This window comes from Centruroides vittatus, unplaced genomic scaffold, assembly GCF_030686945.1.
Source record: "Centruroides vittatus isolate TY-2023 unplaced genomic scaffold, ASM3068694v2 scaffold_435, whole genome shotgun sequence".
Taxonomy (NCBI): domain Eukaryota; kingdom Metazoa; phylum Arthropoda; class Arachnida; order Scorpiones; family Buthidae; genus Centruroides; species Centruroides vittatus.
Genome location: NW_027122708.1, coordinates 5,436,226 through 5,450,490, shown reverse-complemented (window position 1 = coordinate 5,450,490; position 14,265 = coordinate 5,436,226). Strand labels below are relative to the sequence as shown.

At 30.2% G+C, this 14,265-nt stretch overlaps 1 protein-coding gene across 3 annotated transcripts in view; it reads right to left on the bottom strand.

The window, feature by feature from the left end:
* Nucleotides 1-13,088, bottom strand: part of LOC136989038 (cAMP-regulated phosphoprotein 21-like) — a 108,727-nt gene extending 95,639 nt beyond the window's left edge. For all 3 annotated transcript variants that reach the window (XM_067287093.1, XM_067287094.1, XM_067287095.1), the window contains exon 1: nucleotides 13,003-13,088. The gene's annotated coding sequence lies outside the window, so the exon portion shown is untranslated. The remainder of the gene's footprint in view (nucleotides 1-13,002) is intronic.
* Nucleotides 13,089-14,265: the final 1,177 nt, after the last annotated feature.

Sequence of the window (14,265 nt, the reverse complement as noted above, 5' to 3'; positions counted from 1 at the left end):
AGAGTTTACGGTATGGCATCAAAATAATATCTTAATAATTTGATATTTTATAAACTCCCAAGAAAACAATTTGACTAATTTTTACTTGTTGCAATATTTGTATGTCTCAGATGTTTTTCTTTAAATATAATTTTTTTTTTTTTTTTTTGGCTAATTTGATTAATTTTACACAGCCTTTCTATTGGCTGAGAGTTATTTATGACTATTTATCATTGCATCTATAATATAAATTGGTCTTAAAACAGTCAATAGAAAAACAATGAAAAAAATAACACCAAGCTAAGAATCTAACAGCAATAAATTAGAGAGACAAAGAGAAAATTACGAAATGTAATTAATGGGATTGTTTCAGCTTATTTATTCACTGGTCTAATTTCTGGAGGCAGGATTGTACACAGATTCAACAGGACTGATTTTTTTCTCAAAATTCATGTTTTAAAATTACAGTATATTAGGCCTATATACTCAAGTTTAGTCAATCATCAGTAGGAAATTAACTATTCTCATAGTAGCCTGAGTGAGAGAAACTTACATACCAATTTATAACCATTGATCAAAGCATTATTTCCTGTATTTATTAAATTTAATTTTTATTTTTAAAACAATTAACTTTAAATCAATTTTTGATAATTAATTAATAAAAATGGAATTCTTTTGGCTGATTAAAATATGGCAGGCCTATGCTTTTTTATGTACTCTAAAGTTTTTTCAACATAAATTCATTATATCCAATTTTTGATTCTCACCATAAATTTTACTACATTTCATAGAGAAATTTTAGATAAAAATATTGGGATACACAGTGATGTATTTTTTTATAAAAGGAATCATAGTGAGACATTTATAAAACAGACAGGTTCGGAGTCTTACATTTCAAATTTGTAGTGTTGCTACCTTTTCAAAATTGCTGACCTGAACAATAGGTTTGTTCCAAAACAAGTCTCTGACTACTTTGAATTTTAAAAGTACATTTTCTGTCACTCTTAGCCTAGGGATAAGTTTGGATGGGGGATGTGAAGTTAAAGTGTTTAACCGTTAAAATAAAATAAATTCATAAAAATATTTGTGAGTATTTTTTTTATCATAATTTCACAATTTCTATGAAAACCAGACAAATTAATAATCAATCCAGACCATGAATTTAAAAAGTAGCTTGTCCGGGTAAAAACTGGCCTGGTGGCAACACAACAAATTTGCCAGAGTCAGACTATTTGTTACCAACTCCACCACACTGCTTTTAACTCTAACCCTTTGGAGGGTACAAACTGCCACACAATTTTGATATCATCTTGTTCAAGGCATTGTACACATAGGTATGCAGAAGTGCCCATGTAGTTGTTTCTGAGCTTACAAATAAATGATATCATATCTGTAGTACACATGGTGAATCTGGCAGCATGTTTAAGATATCAAAGTTGATGTGTACAACCAGTAAAAGCAATTTTCATTTTATTATACAGTACAGTAGAGCATCAATTATCCGAATCAATTGGGAACTGGGGTTGTTTGGAAAATCAATGTTTTGGATAACCGATTATGTACGAAAAAATATATTAACCTATCCCATGTTGAAATTTGTTCAAATCCTGGCACATCCTTAAGTATCCTCTCATGGTCACACCAGTGCTGCCAGCTAAAACATGCACACCAACAAAAATAATATTGGAGTAGCCCAAGACATAGCCAAAGATTGCAGCACCACAGCACTAGCAGAAATTTGCCAGCTGGAAAGCTTTTGATTAATCAACATTCAGATAATCAATGCTCTAATGTATTACATATTTCATTTATTGTTTTTGTGTTTTAATTTATCATTTAGGGCATTTATTTGTGTTATTTTTACCTTAAATTAGGTGCATTTGCTGTTTTAAGTTTATTGAAATGGGTATTGTTTAAGCTCTGGAAATGAATCGATTCACTTTTCATTTCTAATGGGAAAATTGATTTGAACTTCAAATAATTCAGAGTTCAGTCAGTCTCCTGGAATGAATTAAATGTGAGGTACAAGGCATCACTGTACTTACTTTTTCTGTAATTAAAAATTATGATGACAAATTATAATTTGTTAATTTAACTTTTTAATTCCATGACTCAAAATAAAAAAATTTTTGGAATTTCCTGAGGATTTTGCCCAGGAATTTCCAGATCAGAAATCCCATTTTTTTAAAAATATTTTTATAATCTTATACATACTATACAGTATATACAAGGTGGGCCAACGAAAACGAAACGGCAGTGTGTTCACGTTCGTCCGAGCAAATCGCTCGGACAGGTTGATTTTATTCTCAAGGGGACATCTTATGCAATAAAGTTTTTGCGAATCTGAATACAACAGACGACAAAAAATTTTAAAAACTCATTTATTTCAAAAAAATGTTTGTTTAGTTAATACAAAATAAATGAGTTTTTAAAATTTTTTGTCATCTGTTGTATTCAGATTCGCAAAAACTTTATTGCATAAGATGTCCCCTTGAGAATAAAATCGACCTGTCTGAGCGATTTGCTCGGACGAACGTGAACACACTGCCGTTTCGTTTTTGCTGGCCCACCCTGTATATGTAAATGAATGATACTATCCCTATTATTTTTCTCTGTATGCAGGTATAGCAAATGTATACATTTTGTTTACTTTTCAAGAGTACTGTATTATGTACTTGTGTAATTATATGTACTGTACATATGTGATCAATTGAATATTACAATTTTTCATTGCTAAGTTACATTAACTAAATATGTAAAATAGGTAAGAAACATCTGTAAACTAGAATAGAATTACACTTATTTTTATAGGAATATCTAATTCCTACAATAATCAAAATAAAGTTGCTATATTCATAAATCTATATGCAGCTACCCAAAATGTACATAATATCTAAGTCAAACTTAGAATTTTGTATCATAAAATCTTTATCTTAGAATTATTAAATTTTTTGACACTTTTCCAATTCGATATTTTGGTGCTGAATACAATTCTCCAGTTCTTTCATTAAGACTATTTCTTTATAAATTCCTCCTCTAAATCCATATTTTTTTCTTCCATTTCTAATAATTAAAGTTAGCAATGAAAACTGTAGGAAATGTTATTATTTGCATTTTTATTATGGTTATTATAATTTTTTTCATATTAATGATAAGTTAGAATGCCATATTAATCATCAGCACAAAAAATTTTTTAAAAAATCTGTAAAATATACCTTAAATTATTCCACTAACATTTTTGACTGGCCAATGGATCTTCAGGTGGAAAAAAAGAAATTTTTTCCCCCTAAAAGTGTTTTGTGGAATTTTAATGTTTTTTTCCTACTCCTATTTTTAAAGGTACAGATCAAAATACATTTTTTGTGAAATAAAGACTAAACAGTTGACTCTTGGTGTCATGTTTTTCTCATAAAAAGGGAGAAGATAAACAGTGTTAAGAATTGCACTGTTTACAATAGATTGAAGTAAGTAGAGATTTAACAATGAGAACAAACTAAAGAAACCATAAAAAAATCTAAGTAATTTTAAGATTATTGCAGAATAAACTAATAATTTAAAACAGCAATAGTTTACTAATCAATTAAGTAGAAATTAATTTATAATTAATAATACTGATAATTAATAACTTTTATATATAAATAAATCTAACTTTTCATTGTTTTTCTGTGGAATTTTTTAATTCTGTATTTGAATCTATTAAGTGTTTGATCTGACAATGAGACAAAAAGGTCTCAAAAAATGTAAAATAAATAAGTTAATTTCTTGAATTACATAACATTTCTATACACATTCATACACAACTATACATTGATACTATGCTGCACACATGAGGTGTTTGGGGAATTTAATCCCTTCATTTAGGAAGAACTGAAAAATTAAATAAAACAGTATATTGTATATAACAAGGGTGGGCAAGCAAGAGTTCAGTGGGAGCCGAAATGTAGGTTTTGCAAAATGCATGGGAGCCGCAGTTCTGCACTGTCGTGGCAGATAGTACGATAATACGTGTGATTTTATTATTAATATAAATATAATATAAAACAAATATTGAATTTTTTTAATAAACATATTTTCACAAAATTATAAAAATAATAATAAAAAACAGAAATTAACACTTTCAGCAAGAGCCACATGTAACTCAAAAAGAGCTGCATGTGGCTCTCGGAGCCGCATTTGCCGATGTCTGGTATATAACTTATACAGTCTTCATTATTACATTTTCAGTTTAGGCAGAGATGCACAACCTGTGGCCCGGGGGCCCTTTCAATGCGTAAGGTCCATTTACACACAACAGTGACGTGCCAGCATAGTGCAGTGAATTTTTGCCTGTGGGAAATCATTGACCTAGTTTTAAACCACTCTGTCCAGACTCATCCATCTCACTTGTCAGTGATGTGCAGTGGCACTGGCATGACCTTACCATGAAAGTACATTTGACGGGAACAATATTTTCAATGATGGTAAATTTTGTTTTCCAATGGATGACGAACATTTAATTGAAATCATGCATCAACACCCTGTTTTATTTGATTTATCTCATTCGAAATACATGGACATTGGATACAAAATGAATATTTCTCTGTTTTGTTTAATAAAATATGAAATGCATGTTGGGACATTCGAAAATATTCAAAAAATATAGATTCATCATCTCAATTTTTTATAAAGAGTATGAAACTCCCATTCTGTTGATATTTTTTGTCCATGCTTGATGTATGCTTTTTTGATTGCATTTCTTTTTCTTCCTCATCCAAAGATATAGCTATCATAGCCAATTCATCCTCAGAAAAGTCCATGACCACTCACTGACAGCACCGTCATGTTACTGTTGTGTGTAAATACTCATCACTGTGCCGTGCTCAATGCAGGGCAGGGCCGGATTTACATAGGGACATTTGGGGTCGGTGCCCAGGGCCCCCACAAAACTATGTTTAAACATAATTTTTTTTTCCTATTACTGCGACTGCCTAGTGTGGCCTAATCATGAGGGCCACAGGCAAAGAAAACCAAACCCGGGGAAAAAAACTATGAAACATCGGAAAATTTCGGGAAAAAATTTTACATAGGTATTTTTCAATTAAATTAAAATAATTAGTTTTACACAATAAAATATATGTATGTTTACAATAACCTTATTTTTAAAATGAAATTTACAACTTCCTAGTTGAAAGTACAGTATTTTGTGTAAATTTACTAAATCATCAAATTTGCCTACTCTTAAAGGGGGGCCCCCACCGAATTTGTGCCCAGGGCCCCTGGATTGGTAAATCCGGCCCTGGCTCAATGTGGTCACTGTGCCAGCAAGTCACTGTTGTGTGTAAATGGACCCTTATGCGGCCCCACAGACAGTACAGGCCAAATCCCTTCTTTCAAAGTTTCTAAGTATAGAACTTTTTCCCTTTCACAAAGTCATTAGCACCCAACTGTTTTATGACTTTCCCTGAGGTGAGAAATAGGGGATTGAAGTTCTTCCCACACTTTCTGGTTTAGATATTGAATATTTTAAGTCTAATACATAGTATTATAACGATTTTTAGAAGAATCAAATAGAATAAAATGATGTCAGGACATCATTTCTGATGTTATCAGGAAGTTTCTATTTTGGTGGGAAATTTTCAATTTTATGCTTCGGAAAACTTGCTTATTCATCTAAATAGCGTCAAATAACATAAAAATAAGTGAAAATAGCACTGAAAAACCATGAAAATAACAATTTTTTAGTGTTTGTTTACATTCTAGATTCTGATTGGTATAGTCGAATTTGAATAAATCTTTTCTGAAAAGACACTTATTCGTTAACCTAATGTCATTCAAACCAGAAAATACCAATCAGGCATTCAAAAAGGAATGTACAAAAGCTGTAACAACCAATTGTTTACAACAAAGTCCCTCCATAGACTAACAATAAAAAACGTTGGACCAAGAAAATTAATAGCTGGAATAGAGTCATATGACTGAAAGGAAGCCGACTGCACTAAAAAGTTTTGGATTTAATAATTATTCCAAACTGCGTCAAGTCATAAACTTCCCACAATTTATCAACACTGCCTGCTGCTAAAGTAATTTGACTCCTTGTGTCAACAAAGAGGTTTGTAAAATGGCCCGGTCCCCTGGTCAGTAAACTTAATCTTAACCTGGTCCTTCTTCAGAAAAGGTTGTGCATCCCTGGTTTAGGCAAAGTCCATGTTACTGCAAAGTAGATTTGAAGTTTTATGGACAAGGATAGTCATTTCCATGTTAATGAGTTTAGTTAATACAAAATATCAGTTAATATGTAATATGAAATGTGTTGTGGTCCCTTGATGTCAATAACAATTATATTACATCATTTAATACAACACACACTGCTTACAGCTTTCCAAAGTAACATCAGCCAAAGTGGCAATGATTAAGGATATATTTTTTGACTTTAACATTAAAAAATTATACTCATTCTTATAGTCAGCACATTGTATGCTGTGACAACATTGGACAATTAGTTAAGACAGTTGCCATGTGCATTGGAAACAGGAAGTTAATAGGATTGAAAGACTTTTTTGATTAAAAATCTGTAGTTTTATGAAACAGTTCTTAACTTTAATTGCTTTAATAATGAAAATAACAAAACAACTAAATCACAATATTAATATTGTAATTAATATACACACCACTCCACACCAGGATATATGTACAACAGACACAGAACCAACTTCTGGTGCATATAACTTTTATAAAAAATGAAAACTACAAACATTTTCAATTCCTGAGTTCTTCAGGTGCAACTGAACAGTTACTCGATAGTTGCAGACTGCACATGGGCCAAACTAGGGTTTTTTTAACCCAGGAAATTCTTCTCATCCGGGAAATCCCACAAATTTCTTAAAAGTTCATTTTTTTCTTATTTTGTGTTAAGGTTGAGAAAATTTTGCAAATAGAAAATATAATTAACTCATAAACTGTCAGAATTCATTTGTATTTATTATTTTTAAATCTACTTATTAGTTTTTTTTTAAAATTTTTCCTCATTATGACATGTCACAGATTGTCAATAATCAATATGTAGCCTATTTGTGACAGGACTCTGAAAATTCTTTACTTTTCAGAACCTGTAATATATGGAATAGTTGTGATTATGCTGTCTTAATTTTTAACCATGCCCAGTAGCTTCAATAACTGCATAACGCCAGGTTGTGCAAATTGGGCAAGGATACAAATCAAACGAGTACGAAGTATGCAAGTATGAAGTTTTTCTTCATAAACCTGATTATTAAAGACAAACAAACTGCTGAATTATCACAATATAAGCTCGATGCTACTAGTAAAGCAGCCACAGATGAGGAAGACAAATCAAGAATACTATTGTAGAAAGCAAAAGAAGTACTACAATCTCGAAAACTAACTAGAAATCTTCCAGGCTATGGGTGAAAAAACACATAACATCTGTCTTCTCTTAAATGCATTAAACACAATTCCACTCACATCAATTGAATTGGAAAGGGCATTCTCAGTAGCAGGAGTTTTCATTAGTTAAATAAGAACCAGATTGAGTGATTGGAATATTAACCATCTTTGCTTTTTAAAATCTTATAAAAATTTACAATATTATTTTGTATTATGTTTTATTTAAAAAACAAAAATTACCTTCTAAGTTAGAAGTTTGATCTAAGTTCATTTTTTTTAAATTTTCAACTCAATTTTTTAAAGGCATTTTTGTTGTATGCAGTTTCCGACAAACTTAATAAATTTTTTCTATTTGTTAAAATTACTACGTAATTCAAAGGTAACTTTTAATATATATCTTAAACAGCATTATTAATATGATTTTGGAGGTTGCAAACGTATTAAATTACTTTAAAAAATGAAAAATAATTATATCATTTGATTTCAAGATATTTTGTATATCTTAAAAATAATTAATTCTATCATGGGATTTCCCGGGATCCTGGGAAACAGTTCACTTTTATCCCAAAATCCTGGGACAAGCAAAAGACCGGGAAATGAGAAACAATAAGCCAAACTCTTCCTCACATCATTGCATACAGAGCATGTCAGATGGTTGGAGGCAATAGAAATTTTTAAAGCTAACTTTTAAGTCATCCTGTATAAATTTTGAGGAGGAAATGGTGTTGTCAATGACCTGGCAGGCCCTGTTAGACACAGCATCATAGTTGTTAGTTGAATGATTGTTATGCACATGACAATACTTACACAGCATTAAATTTATATTTATATTTCAAACAGTCGTTCAAATTAGTTTTAAAAATTTTTAAAAACAGGTGTTAGTTCCAATAACATTCCATCGGGTAACTGTTCAGTCACATCTGAAGATGAACTCTAAAGGGGTTGGAAAACATTTGTGTAGTGTCCATTTTTTGTATTATACACATCAGAAGTTAATCGTGTCTGTTGTAAATATTGTAATTTGTAATTTTAAAATTAAAAAATATCTTTTCTGTTGCAAATAAAACTGTACAAATTAAAAATAGTTTATGCATATCTAGCTCCTAGATTTAATTTGGCAGCTAGGTCAGCCTGTTATATTCAATAGCTTTAATTGTTGTTGTACCAACTGAAAAATTCAGTAAATAAATATAAAGAAATTACATTAATTTCATATATGCACATCAGAACAAAAAGTTATGCTTGTGCAGATCAGAAAAAAATAAGAATAAGAATAAATATTTAGAGAAACTATATTTAAAATTTGGAAAAGAATATAAGCATTTAAACTCTCTTTTAATAAAAGTATAGTTTAACTCTTGCTTTAGTCAAATCAGTTAAAATGTAGCTGCTCAAATATGAAATTTCACAAAAGTTTTAATTATTACAAGAAAAAGTGTTATTTGAAAGTAGGGTAGAACCTCAGTTTAGCATATACTCAGTGCCAGATTAACCAATAGACAAATAAAACAAATGTCTTATTTGTCTAATTCAGAGGGGCCTGGCTTCAGCGCATAATCTTTCTCCGTTTTAAAATCAGTTCAAAATTATTTAAGTAATTCAATAGGACAGGAAAGGCTGTCTTTAACAATTCTTACTAAAGAAAGAGAGACTCAAATGGCTAGACTGATCAATTTTCTGAAATGAAAATCCAGAAACAAAAAATTTAAATATTTTAAAGACTGATTAATGGCTACAATATACATTTTTCGTTTTACCAGAAATTCTTTTATTGTACAATTATTATTGTATTAGTGTTTGTATTCTCTATTATTAATAAAAATTTTAAGTCACATTATTTAAGATTTGTTTAGAAGCAACTTGTTTAAATATGGTCCCAATTTAAATTTTGTCTAGGGCCCGCTAGACGCTTAATCCGGCACTGCATATACTCTTTAAGATCAAACTTCGTCCATATAAGAAAGGTATCTGTTAAAAAGTTACTGTGTATTTCATAATGTCTAGCAAATTTTTTAAAATAATCAACATATGACTTGGCTTTGTAAAGAACATATTCTAACAGAATTAAAAAATACCTAAATTATAGGTCTATTTCTATGCAATTAATTATTATTATCTGGTGCATGATAGATGCATTAAGTGCCATTCTGTACTGAATTTAATAATTAGAAATTAACAATTAATTATTTTAGAGAAATCTAAAAAAGGTTTGGCCTACAGTGACAACTACTGAAAGCTGGATATGCAGCATTATTGATTATGCTAGCTATGCTTCCAAGTAAAATGTTTACTCATTTTTCCAACATGAGTCATTTGGTTAATGCTCTTATTATTTTCTGATTTTCTTAATTTCACCATTATGCAAGAGAAAAATGCTGGCATCAATCTACTATGTTTGATGCCAAGGTGTCAGAGAACTCTAAAAATGAACTATGAAAAATTTCATTTGACAACTTTAAAGTTATAAATATATTCTATGAAACAACAATGATGCTGTAGATAAGCACATTTTAAATGATATTCATAGGAAGGATGTACTGTCTCCTATCTTTAAACTCTGAAATTTTCTTATTTCTATGTACTGTACCTGGAGACAAAATTGTTTATACTCTCAGGCTACAAGGGAAATTTGTGTAACAAAACCAAACAATTTTTCTATCAGCTGATTTTGTCTTGAATGGATTAATCCAATTTTGGATGATTTCACATTTAAAGAGTTAGAGGTTTTGAAAAATAGAGTAGAAAATTTTGGTTTGTCCATAGAAGACAATGTCTGCTTAATCAAAATAAATACATCAGTAGCATTGTTACTATAACAAGACTGTGTCAGCTAAACTCAGTGTCTGAAGTTTCACTTTATATAATTTTTTAACTACTGCTGTAACAATCTAAATAAGTGTCAGCTGCAAGTAACTTCAAAATAATCCTTTTTAATTTTGAAGAAAGTAAGAATTACTAATATGTACTACTATGCAATGACAACAAAATAAATAGATCTAATATTCTCAGCACAAATCATTTATTTGTTTGTAACCAACCAAAAATTGATTTTCTAGACAATTCATCAAGAATACAGAAAATTTCATACATCCCAGTTCATCAGGTTCAAAGTTGGTATATTATAGTATATATAATCTGTATTTTAGTATTATACTATTTCATTTGGCAATAAATATAATTTGCTTGAAAATATTTTTAAAAATGAACAGATTAAAAATATGCATAGAAAATATAAAATAGGGTAGTGTCTGATACCTTTTAAGCTTTAACTTTTCAGCTATCCAGAGAACTATTTGTTTTTGTTAGGTAATACAGTGGAATATAAACTATAGTATATAAAACTATTATAAAATTTGAGGGGTCTCCAAAAATAATTGTTAAACTGAGTTTGTTATGATGAAAAATGTAAAAAAAATCATCAAGAAAGTTAAATAGCTAAATATGAAGTCCACATTATGAAACGAAAGTGTTATGTATGTTAACTTTTACTTATTTTATGTAAATAAAGTAGTTTAATTTTGAATTTGTCAATTTAATTCATGTCTCTAAATTACATTCTTCCTACATCTATATTGGAGAACTGACCAGAAGGTGCCCTACGATCTTTTAGTCCTCCAGACATCCATCGATGCCATCTTATACTTCCACCTTAAATGAAGAATAAGGTACAATAAAGAAAATATATTTCTCTTACAGACAATACATAAAATGTGTCTTTACATCATACGTCCTTTCTCATGCAGATGAGGGATAAGAAGAATAAGGTAAATAACAAAATTAAGAGGCAAAAACATTCATTCATTTTTGCACCTATATCAATGAAAACTTATGGCTCTTGTTGAGGTTAGTACACCTGCAACTCATCAGTTGCTTGTGAGCACAACTCTCTTCTCTAGTACAGAGTTTTACCAGTTGGAAAACAATAGTGAAAAGGGAAAGAAGTTGTAAAAAAAAAAATGTTACAGTAAAGTGAAAATTTCAGGAATTCTATTAACCCAGGACTGACAAAAAAGGAATGTTAAACTAAAAGTTTGTTATATGTTCATAAAACTAAAAGATTTTGCTCAGGGGTTCCTACAGAAGTTGAATCAGGAAAATTTAAAGTTTATTATTACAAAGGTATGTTTATAGCAAGATTCCATTATATTTTGATGCAAAATTAATTTTTAATAGAAAATAAAAAACAGCTTGATTAGAAATTAGATTGTTACATTATAAACATTACATTCTTCATTTTTGTCATTATACTCAAAATACAAATTCTGAAATGATAAATACAGTAGAGTCCCGTACAACGCATTATAGGAAATCGCGTTATTGAAATCTGCATTATCACACGATTTATGAAAGTTTAAAACCTTCGCCTATAAGTTGGAAAAAAAAAAAACGTATACTTCTGATCGACAAAATTCAAGGATTGTTGCTTGCTTTATTTGCGCGTTGTACGAGACTCGACTGTATTTTTCACAAACTTTCACAGTCTTAAATTATGCAAGAAAATATCTTTTAAATTTATCTAAACAAATTTTGAATATTGTTGAAGATATCAACAAATCTGAATATTCTACAACCATGAGATTAATTTATCTAACTTCATTTATTTACCATATTATAAACTCAAAAAGCACAGTATGTTGACAGAACAAGTTAAAATTCTTAAAGTAATAAACAACAACTTTACCAGAAAATTGGAACTGTACCTACATGTAGAGTAGAAAATCACACCTATATGCAAAATTTCCAGCAAAGAAATGCTTAACTTCAATTCTTAAAGTATCTTCTACATAAAATAACTTCTAATATAACAAGAAACATTAATTTTTAAAAAATTACAAATAAATAAATAAATATGAATATTTCAAACATTTCATTTTAATTCTGGTTGTATTTTCCTTTTATATAAATAAATGATTAGAGAAACATTTAGACAGTAGCAAAATATAATAAATTTTTAAATCTATAACTATATAGTGAATTATGTTTTATTTTTATATCCATTTTAATTTGAAATAAAAGATATTTCGACATATTCGTAAAAAAAAAAAAAAAAAATTTATTATTCAATGTCCCAGGACGACAGGATAAATTTCTGAACGAACAATAAACTCGGATGAAATTATTAAAAAGGCCGAATAATCTGTAAAATAATATTGTTTATTTTGTTAACATATGGAAAAATCAAACATATATAGACACATGTACACACACGTGTACATCTATAAGCACATTCTCATATTATATGATGCATTCCTTTATCACGTTCATTCTTTACTACAGATACTCAATTGTTAGGCTTACGGTAAAACCTAAATAAAAGCTACAGCATGTAATGATTACGTGTATACATCTACGATTAAATTAGCTTTTAAATTCATTTGCTTTAGCGTCGTTGTAGGAGAAACATCGAGCCTTATAAAATTAAGACAAAAGGTAATATTTTGGAACACAGCACAACTAAGCCTTCTGTCCTAAACCCCGGCATTATGGCTCGTCCGGTTTCACTCAGGGAAGGGAAGGCCGCAAACGACTCACACTCGGAGGATCGTTCATTAACAGTGTTTTAACCTCCAGACTTATAATAATAAATCATATACCTTTTATAACGATTTAACAAAGATTAAATACTGCAGTTATATTTCTTACCTCTTATAATAAGTATACTAAGAACTCCCTCCTCCTCCCACACAACCCAATCAACCCGAAGACAAGATGGAAGGAACGACCCTGATTCATCCAATTATCAGTCATAACGGTATTGACGTCATTATAGTAATATTAGATGGCGTTGAAAATCATATATCGTCCTTTATTATTTTCGTTTTTAATGTACTTAATAATAATTTATTACTAATAGCTTATTCGACAAAATAATATTATTTTTGGGATAATGTAATGACGGACAAAGTAACGCAGACAGTGGGGTAGCCGAGAGTGGTTGATGTCGGCCTAGCGCTTTGGGTATCCGGAATTGAATCCTTGTGGTGGAAAATCCCAGGAATTTTTCTTAGGCAGTCCCTCCGAATGCGAATTTCTTATATAATCGGGATAAGCAAAAGCGCAGTGATTTGGTGAAATCTGATATCACTGAAAACTATAATTTTTTTAAATATGAATTTTATAATAAATTGTTATGTAAATATCACCTTTTTTTGTTTTATTGACAAACGTGTACAAAAGTTTAAAAAAGTTTTAAAATTAAAAATAAAAGCAATTTTCAAGTTTATGCTTTTATATTTTCACACTTAATGTACACACAAATTTCCATACCTTAATTTTTTAACGTGTACATTAAATTGAGAAAATAAAGCTGTATTAGTCATGTGCCGGTCAAAATATTTTAGCATTTTTATAGAAAATTACAAATATGTAACTTTCACGAATAACTAAGAATGGCTTATAATATTTGTTAGATCGGATGGCCGAGCGGTCAAGATGATAGCCTACCGCTGTGGGGGACCCGGGATCGAATCCGAACGAGTCGAATAATCCCCAGGAATTTTTCGGGGGGTAGTCCGTTCGGATATGTCGGGCCCCGTCCCTCACCACCCGATCACCCCATTATGGGCCTGGCCGAACTCATAATGGGCTTTCTAAAAGAGGCCCTCCTAGTGCCCACAGGGCGGAAAGAGTAAAAAAAAAATTTAACATAACTGTATAATTTTCTAAGAAATGTTTATCTACTTTTATCTGAAATTTATTCGCGTTTTTCACCGGATGCTCGCTCTCTGGTGTTTAAAACAGAACTATTTTATCTGGGTCGTTTGAATCATTCTTTTGTATTGTCAACAGTAAAAAATAAGCAAAGCTTTCTGTTGCGTTCGAAATTGCACTTTCAAAGCCTTACGGGAGCCCAATATAAGTTTTCGTCTGTTCCCACTTTAAAAACACGTGATTATTCGGAAATTA